Genomic DNA, 10,000 nt, shown 5'->3' with positions numbered 1-10,000 from the left:
CACAAGTCTGGTAAACAGGCTAAGTCTCGACATGCCACCTCTTACTATCCTGCAGGTACCCCGCCAATCCCCCCGGAACCGGCTGGCAATTGGCGAATCAGCGGGACGAATTTGAATTCGTGACCGACTCTCTGACACCGAATCGCCGCAAACGCGTTTCGATTTTTCGGCTTCGGTACCTCCCATCAGACTTTGACTGGCCATATCTCCGGACTCACGTGTCGCAGCCGGGACCTTCAGGTACCGTTCGACGCGTCTAACCCTGCCCCGTCGAATGGCGCCCCTCGCGGTGTGGTCCGATTTCCGCATTTTGGTCAGATTTGCCTCCAAATTTTTCAGATTGAGTTGACGAATGCCCCCTACGGGGTAACCTCTTGCCCTTTCGGACATGGTCCCTGTGACTTAATTTCCGCCTTTTGCTCAATCGTTTCCCCATTTATAATTAATTTTAAAAATCGGGTTACTCAGTTCTGGTTTACCAGTTCCCTCTTCGGACTTAGTTTTTGGTTAATCATTTCCGGTTCACCAGTTCCCGTTTTGGACTTAGTCTCTGCGGGCCGTTTCTCATCTTTTGGTTCATCAGTTCCCCTCTTTTAATAATTTTTTGGCTGCTTTCGTTTGATCATTTCCCTGCCTTCTGGGTGACTTTTGCCCCTTAGGACTTCATCGCCGCACATTATTTTCGACTTCTGGTTGATCATTTCACCCCTTTTAATCATTTTTGCAACTTTTGGTTAACCATTTCACCCAGCTTCTGGTTAACCATTTCCCCTTTGGGACTTAGTCTCTGAGCATTCTTTTGGGATTCTGGTTAATCATTTGCCAATTTTTAAAAAATGTTGCCGCTTTTGTTTAATGCTTTCTGGTCAACCTTTCCCTCTTTCAGACTTCACCGCGGCACATTGCTTTAGCCTCCTGGTTAATCATTTCACCCCTTTTAATCATTTTTGCAACTTTTGGTTAACCATTTCCCCCAGCTTCTGGTTAACCATTTCCCCTTTGGGACTTGGTCTCTGAGCATTCTTTTGGGATTCTGGTTAATCATTTGCCAATTTTTTAAAAATGTTGCCACTTTTGTTTAATGCTTTCTGGTCAACCTTTCCCTCTTTCAGACTTCACCGCGGCACATTGCTTCAGCCTCCTGGTTAATCATTTCACCCCTTTTAATCATTTTTGCAACTTTTGGTTAACCATTTCCCCCAGCTTCTGGTTAACCATTTCCCCTTTGGGACTTAGTCTCTGAGCATTCTTTTGGGATTCTGGTTAATCATTTGCCAATTTTTAAAAAATGTTGCCACTTTTGTTTAATGCTTTCTGGTCAACCTTTCCCTCTTTCAGACTTCACCGCGGCACATTGCTCCAGCCTCCTGGTTAATCATTTCACCCCTTTTAATCATTTTTGCAACTTTTGGTTAACCATTTCCCCCAGCTTCTGGTTAACCATTTCCCCTTTGGGACTTAGTCTCTGAGCATTCTTTTGGGATTCTGGTTAATCATTTGCCAATTTTTTAAAAATGTTGCCACTTTTGTTTAATGCTTTCTGGTCAACCTTTCCCTCTTTCAGACTTCACCGCGGCACATTGCTTTAGCCTCCTGGTTAATCATTTCACCCCTTTTAATCATTTTTGCAACTTTTGGTTAACCATTTCCCCCAGCTTCTGGTTAACCATTTCCCCTTTGGGACTTAGTCTCTGAGCATTCTTTTGGGATTCTGGTTAATCATTTGCCAATTTTTAAAAAATGTTGCCACTTTTGTTTAATGCTTTCTGGTCAACCTTTCCCTCTTTCAGACTTCACCGCGGCACATTGCTTCAGCCTCCTGGTTAATCATTTCACCCCTTTTAATCATTTTTGCAACTTTTGGTTAACCATTTCCCCCAGCTTCTGGTTAACCATTTCCCCTTTGGGACTTAGTCTCTGAGCATTCTTTTGGGATTCTGGTTAATCATTTGCCAATTTTTAAAAAATGTTGCCGCTTTTGTTTAATGCTTTCTGGTCAACCTTTCCCTCTTTCAGACTTCACCGCGGCACATTGCTTTAGCCTCCTGGTTAATCATTTCACCCCTTTTAATCATTTTTGCAACTTTTGGTTAACCATTTCCCCCAGCTTCTGGTTAACCATTTCCCCTTTGGGACTTGGTCTCTGAGCATTCTTTTGGGATTCTGGTTAATCATTTGCCAATTTTTTAAAAATGTTGCCACTTTTGTTTAATGCTTTCTGGTCAACCTTTCCCTCTTTCAGACTTCACCGCGGCACATTGCTTCAGCCTCCTGGTTAATCATTTCACCCCTTTTAATCATTTTTGCAACTTTTGGTTAACCATTTCCCCCAGCTTCTGGTTAACCATTTCCCCTTTGGGACTTAGTCTCTGAGCATTCTTTTGGGATTCTGGTTAATCATTTGCCAATTTTTAAAAAATGTTGCCACTTTTGTTTAATGCTTTCTGGTCAACCTTTCCCTCTTTCAGACTTCACCGCGGCACATTGCTCCAGCCTCCTGGTTAATCATTTCACCCCTTTTAATCATTTTTGCAACTTTTGGTTAACCATTTCCCCCAGCTTCTGGTTAACCATTTCCCCTTTGGGACTTAGTCTCTGAGCATTCTTTTGGGATTCTGGTTAATCATTTGCCAATTTTTTAAAAATGTTGCCACTTTTGTTTAATGCTTTCTGGTCAACCTTTCCCTCTTTCAGACTTCACCGCGGCACATTGCTTTAGCCTCCTGGTTAATCATTTCACCCCTTTTAATCATTTTTGCAACTTTTGGTTAACCATTTCCCCCAGCTTCTGGTTAACCATTTCCCCTTTGGGACTTAGTCTCTGAGCATTCTTTTGGGATTCTGGTTAATCATTTGCCAATTTTTAAAAAATGTTGCCACTTTTGTTTAATGCTTTCTGGTCAACCTTTGCCTCTTTCAGACTTCCCCGCGGCACATTGCTTCAGCCTCCTGGTTAATCATTTCACCCCTTTTAATCATTTTTGCAACTTTTGGTTAACCATTTCCCCCAGCTTCTGGTTAACCATTTCCCCTTTGGGACTTAGTCTCTGAGCATTCTTTTGGAATTCTGGTTAATCATTTGCCAATTTTTAAAAAATGTTGCCGCTTTTGTTTAATGCTTTCTGGTCAACCTTTCCCTCTTTCAGACTTCACCGCGGCACATTGCTTTAGCCTCCTGGTTAATCATTTCACCCCTTTTAATCATTTTTGCAACTTTTGGTTAACCATTTCCCCCAGCTTCTGGTTAACCATTTCCCCTTTGGGACTTAGTCTCTGAGCATTCTTTTGGGATTCTGGTTAATCATTTGCCACTTTTTAAAAAATGTTGCCGCTTTTGTTTAATGCTTTCTGGTCAACCTTTCCCTCTTTCAGACTTCACCGCGGCACATTGCTTTAGCCTCCTGGTTAATCATTTCACCCCTTTTAATCATTTTTGCAACTTTTGGTTAACCATTTCCCCCAGCTTCTGGTTAACCATTTCCCCTTTGGGACTCAGTCTCTGAGCATTCTTTTGGGATTCTGGTTAATCATTTGCCACTTTTTTAAAAATGTTGCCGCTTTTGTTTAATGCTTTCTGGTCAACCTTTCCCTCTTTCAGACTTCACCGCGGCACATTGCTTTAGCCTCCTGGTTAATCATTTCACCCCTTTTAATCATTTTTGCAACTTTTGGTTAACCATTTCCCCCAGCTTCTGGTTAACCATTTCCCCTTTGGGACTTAGTCTCTGAGCATTCTTTTGGGATTCTGGTTAATCATTTGCCAATTTTTAAAAAATGTTGCCGCTTTTGTTTAATGCTTTCCCTGCTTTGTGGTCAAACTTTTCCCCTTTAGGACTTCATCGCCGCACATTATTTTCGAATTCTGGTTAATCATTTCACCCCTTTTAATCATTTTTGCAACTTTTGGTTAACCATTTCCCCCAGCTTCTGGTTAACCATTTCCCCTATGGGACTTAGTCTCTGAGCATTCTTTTGGGATTCTGGTTAATCATTTGCCAATTTTTAAAAAATGTTGCCGCTTTTGTTTAATGCTTTCTGGTCAACCTTTCCCTCTTTCAGACTTCACCGCGGCACATTGCTTTAGCCTCCTGGTTAATCATTTCACCCCTTTTAATCATTTTTGCAACTTTTGGTTAACCATTTCCCCCAGCTTCTGGTTAACCATTTCCCCTTTGGGACTTAGTCTCTGAGCATTCTTTTGGGATTCTGGTTAATCATTTGCCACTTTTTTAAAAATGTTGCCGCTTTTGTTTAATCGTTTCCCTGCTATGTGGTCAACCTTTTCCCCTTTCAGACTTCATCGCCGCGCATTGTTGTCGACTTCTGGTTAATCATTTTTCCCCTTTAAATCTTTTTTTGCCACTTTCGGTTCACCATTTCACCCAGCTTCTGGTTAACCATTTGCCCCATTATACTGAATTTTTCCGCTTTGGTTTAATCATTTCCCTGCTTTCTTGTCAACCTTTTCCCCTTTTGGACTTCGCCGCCGCACTTTGCTTTTGCCTTCTGGTTAAACATTTCTCCCCTTTTAATCCTTTTTCCCACTTTTGGTTCACCAGTTCACCCAGCTTCTGGTTAACCATTTCCCCTTTGGGACTTAAGTCTCTGAGCATTCTTTTGGGATTCTGGTTAACCATTTGCCACTTTTTTAAAAATGTTGCCGCTTTTGTTTAATGCTTTCCCTGCTTTCTGGTCAACCTTTTCCCCTTACGACTTCGCCGCCGCACTTTGCTTTCGCCTTCTGGTTAATCATTTCACCCCTTTTAATCCTTTTTCCCACTTTGGGTTGGACAGTTCACCCAGCTACTGGTTAACCATTTCCCCTTTGGGACTTAAGTCTCTGAGCATTCTTTTGTGATTCTGGTTCACCATTTGTCCCTTTTTAAAAGATATTGCTGCTTTTGATTAAACCTTTCCCTGCTTTGCGGTCGACCTATTCCTCTTTCAGACTTCATCGCCGCACCTTGTTTTCGACATCTGGTTCAACATTTCTCCCCTTTTAATCCTTTTTCCCACTTTTGGTTAAGCAGTTCACCCAGCTTCTGGTTCACCATTTGCCCCTTTTTACTGAATTTTTCTGCTTTTGTTTAATCATTTCCCTGCTTTGCGGTCGACCTATTCCTCTTTCAGACTTCATCGCCGCGCATTGTTTTCGACATCTGGTTCAACATTTCTCCCCTTTTAATCCTCTTTCCCACTTTTGGTTAAGCAGTTCACCCAACTTCTGGTTAACCATTTGCCCCTTCTTACTGAATTTTTCTGCTTTTGTTTAATCATTTCCCTGCTTTATGGTCAACCTTTTCCCCTTTAGGACTTCGCCGCCGCACTTTGCTTTCGCCTTCTGGTTAATCATTTCACAACATTTTAATCCTTTTTCCCACTTTTGGTTAAACAGTTCACCCAGCTTCTGGTTAACCATTTGCCCCTTTGGGACTTAAGTCTCTGAGCATTCTTTTGGGATTCTGGTTCACCATTTGTCCCTTTTTAAAAGATATTGCTGCTTCTGTTTAATCCTTTCCCTGCTTTGCGGTCAACCTTTTCCTCTTTCAGACTTCATCGCCGCGCATTGTTTTCGACATCTGGTTCAACATTTCTCCCCTTTTAATCCTCTTTCCCACTTTTGGTTAAGCAGTTCACCCAACTTCTGGTTCACCACTTGCCCCTTTTTACTGAATTTTTCTGCTTTTGTTTAATCATTTCCCTGCTTTCCGGTCAACCTTTCCCTCTTTCAGACTTAATCGCCGCACATTGTTGTCGACTTCTGGTTGATCAGTTCACCCCTTTTTTATCCTTTTTCCCACTTTGGGTTAAGCAGTTCACCCAGCTTCTGGTTAACCATTTGCCCCTTTGGCACTTAAGTCTCTGAGCATTCTTTTGGGATTCTGGTAAACCATTTGTCCCTTTTTAAAAAATGCTGCTGCTTTTGTTTAATGCTTGCCCTGCTTTGCGGTCGATCATTTCACCCCTTTTAATCCATTTTTGCCACTTTGGGTTAAACAGTTCACACAACTTCTGGTTCACCATTTCACATTTCGGAACTTTTATTCCCACCATTACTTTGGGCTTCTGGTTCATCATTTCACGCTGTTTTACAAATCTTTGCCGCTTCACTTTTAATCCACAAACCGTGGCTCGCTTTCGGGTGGGGGGGGGGTAGCGGGTTTGGGCCGGGCACTCGACATCCCGGTGTGCGACCGGGTTCGTTCTGGTACCGCTCGGTGCCCCTCGTCCTGCTCTTGCCGCGGAAGCAAACCAGACGACCGTCGGTCTCACGCCCGAGGGGAGAGGAGGCGGAAAGCGGTTTGCAGCCTTTCGCTGTACCTCCGGCGGGCAGCGCCGCACCTCCGAGTGCTCGGTACCGTTCGCTGCGCCTCGTCCGGCCGCACGCAGCGAGCCAAACCCGGAGGAAATCGGCCTGTGCCTTCTCGAGATATGGGCCTCCGGGTGGGACGGACAAACCGGGGCCCCGAGCTCGCTTTCGGCGGCCCGGCACTCGACTTCCCGGTGTCCGAACGTGATCCTTCCGGTACCCTTCGGTGCCCCTTGCCCGACTCCAGCTCCCGTGCTGAAGCGGAGTCGGTCGGCCTGACGGCCGCCGAGTTAGCCAGCGGAAAGCGGTGCGCAGCCTTTCGCTTGCAGCTCCGGCGGGCAGCGCCGCACCTCCGGCTGCTCAGTGCCGTCCGCTGCTCCCCTTCCGGCTGCACGCAGCGAACCATACCCGGAGGAAATCGGCCTCGGCCTTCCGGAGATATGGGCCTGCGAGTGGGACCAATAAATCGGTGCACATTTCCGGCTCGGTTTCCGGCCTCGGCACTATCAGTTCACGCCGTCCGACCGACGTCGTTCTGGCACGGTTCCGTTGCTCCTTGATCCGGTCCAGCCACGGTAATCAGCCGAAGATGGTGGGGGGGGGGGACACATTGCCCGCCGAGTTAGCCGGAGGAAATCGGCCTCGGACTTCCTCAGATATCAGCCTCCGGGTGGGACAGACAAACCGGGGACCCGAGCACGCTTTCGGCGGCCCGCTGGTCGACTTCCCGGTGTGCGACCGGGTTCGTTCCGGTACCGTTCGCTGCCCCTCGTCCTGCTCTAGCCGCGGAAACAAACCCGACGACCGTCGGTCTCACGCCCGCGGAGGGAGGCGGCGGAAAGTGGTTTGCAGCCTTTCGCTGTACCTCCGGCGGGCAGCGCCCGACCTCCGAGTGCTCGGTACCGTCCGCTGCGCCTGGTCCGGCCGCACACAACGAGCCATACCCGGTGGAAATCGGCCTGTGCCTTCCGGAGATATGGGCCTCCGGGTGGGACGGACAAACCGGGGCCCCGAGCGGTGGCACCCTGCTCGCTTTCGTCGGCCCGGCACTCGACTTCCCGGTGTGCGAACGTCATCGTTCCGGTACCCTTCGGTGCCCCTTGCCCCACTCTAGCTCCGGTGCTAAAGCGGAGTCGGTCGGTCTCACGGACGCCGAGTTAGCAGGCGGAAAGCGGTGCGCAGCCTTTCGCTGTCACTCCGGCGGGCAGCACCGCACCTCCGAGTGCTCGGTACCGAACGCTGCGCCTCCTCCTGCCGCACGCAACGAGCCATACCCGGAGGAAATCGGCCTCGGCGTTCCGGAGTTATCCGCCTCCGAGTGGGCCTGACCAAGCGGGGTGAACTGGAAATCATTAACCAACGTACTTCCAGGTTTTCACCCGCAGAGGGCAGCACTCTCTTCTCCGTTTTAAACTGGGCCGACCCGGCTCCGTTTCGAGACCCGGCACTCGACTTCCCGGTGTGCGACCGGGTTCGTTCCGGTACCGTTCGCTGCCCCTCGTCCTGCTCGAGCCGCGGAACCAAACCCGATGACCGTCGGTCTCACGCCCGCGGAGGGAGGCGGCGGAAAGTGGTTTGCAGCCTTTCGCTGTACCTCCGGCGGGCAGCGCCGGACCTCCGAGTGCTCGGTACCGTCCGCTGCGCCTGGTCCGGCCGCACACAACGAGCCATACCCGGAGGAAATCGGCCTGTGCCTTCCGGAGATATGGGCCTCCGGGTGGGACGGACAAACCGGGGCCCCGAGCGGTGGCACCCTGCTCGCTTTCAGCGGCCCGGCACTCGACTTCCCGGTGTGCGAACGTGATCGTTCCGGTACCCAACGGTGCCCCTTGCCCCACTCTAGCTCCGGTGCTAAAGCGGAGTCGGTCGGTCTCACAGACGCCGAGTTACCAGGCGGAAAGCGGTGCGCAGCCTTTCGCTGTCACTCCGGCGGGCAGCTCCGCACCTCCGAGTGCTCGGTACCGTCCGCTGCGCCTGGTCCGGCCGCACACAACGAGCCATACCCGGTGGAAATCGGCCTGTGCCTTCCAGAGATATGGGCCTCCGGGTGGGACGGACAAACCGGGGCCCCGTGCTCGCTTTCGGCGGCCCGCTAGTCGACTTCCCGGTGTGCGACCGGGTTCGTTCCGGTACCGTTCGCTGCCCCTCGTCCTGCTCTAGCCGGGGAAACAAACCCGACGACCGTCGGTCTCACGCCCGCGGAGGGAGGTGGCGGAAAGTGGTTTGAAGCCTTTCGCTGTACCTCCGGCGGGCAGCGCCCGACCTCCGAGTGCTCGGTACCGTCCGCTGCGCCTGGTCCTGCCGCACACAACGAGCCATACCCGGTGGAAATCGGCCTGTGCCTTCCGGAGATATGGGCCTCCGGGTGGGACGGACAAACCGGGGCCCCGTGCTCGCTTTCGGCGGCCCGCTAGTCGACTTCCCGGTGTGCGACCGGGTTCGTTCCGGTACCGTTCGCTGCCCCTCGTCCTGCTCTAGCCGGGGAAACAAACCCGACGACCGTCGGTCTCACGCCCGCGGAGGGAGGCGGCGGAAAGTGGTTTGCAGCCTTTCGCTGTACCTCCGGCGGGCAGCGCCCGACCTCCGAGTGCTCGGTACCGTCCGCTGCGCCTGGTCCGGCCGCACACAACGAGCCATACCCGGTGGAAATCGGCCTGTGCCTTCCGGAGATATGGGCCTCCGGGTGGGACGGACAAACCGGGGCCCCGAGCGGTGGCACCCTGCTCGCTTTCAGCGGCCCGGCACTCGACTTCCCGGTATGCGAACGTGATCGTTCCGGTACCCTTCGGTGCCCCTTGCCCCACTCTAGCTCCGGTGCTAAAGCGGAGTCGGTCGGTCTCACGGACGCCGAGTTAGCAGGCGGAAAGCGGTGCGCAGCCTTTCGCTGTCACTCCGGCGGGCAGCACCGCACCTCCGAGTGCTCGGTACCGTACGCTGCGCCGCCTCCTGCCGCACGCAACGAGCCATACCCGGAGGAAATCGGCCTCGGCGTTCCGGAGTTATCCGCCTCCGAGTGGGCCTGACCAAGCGGGGTGAACTGGAAATCATTAACCAACGTACTTCCAGGTTTTCACCCGCAGAGGGCAGCACTCTATTCTCCGTTTTAAACTGGGCCGACCCGGCTCCGTTTCGAGACCCGGCACTCGACTTCCCGGTGTGCGACCGGGTTCGTTCCGGTACCGTTCGCTGCCCCTCGTCCTGCTCTAGCCGCGGAACTAAACCCGACGACCGTCGGTCTCACGCCCGCGGAGGGAGGCGGCGGAAAGTGGTTTGCAGCCTTTCGCTGTACCTCCGGCGGGCAGCGCCCGACCTCCGAGTGCTCGGTACCGTCCGCTGCGCCTGGTCCGGCCGCACACAACGAGCCATACCCGGTGGAAATCGGCCTGTGCCTTCCGGAGATATGGGCCTCCGGGTGGGACGGACAAACCGGGGCCCCGAGCTCGCTTTCGGCGGCCCGCTAGTCGACTTCCCGGTGTGCGACCGGGTTCCTTCCAGTACCGTTCGCTGCCCCTCGTCCTGCTCTAGCCGCGGAACCAAACCCGACGACCGTCGGTCTCACGCCCGCGGAGGGAGGCGGCGGAAAGTGGTTTGCAGCCTTTCGCTGTACCTCCGGCGGGCAGCGCCGGACCTCCGAGTGCTCGGTACCGTCCGCTGCGCCTGGTCCGGCCGCACGCAACGAGCCATACCCGG

Source organism: Heptranchias perlo, unplaced genomic scaffold, assembly GCF_035084215.1.
Source record: "Heptranchias perlo isolate sHepPer1 unplaced genomic scaffold, sHepPer1.hap1 HAP1_SCAFFOLD_525, whole genome shotgun sequence".
NCBI classification, from domain to species: Eukaryota; Metazoa; Chordata; class Chondrichthyes; order Hexanchiformes; family Hexanchidae; genus Heptranchias; species Heptranchias perlo.
The sequence above is the reverse complement of the archived record's forward strand: the minus strand, read 5'-3'. Positions refer to the sequence as shown.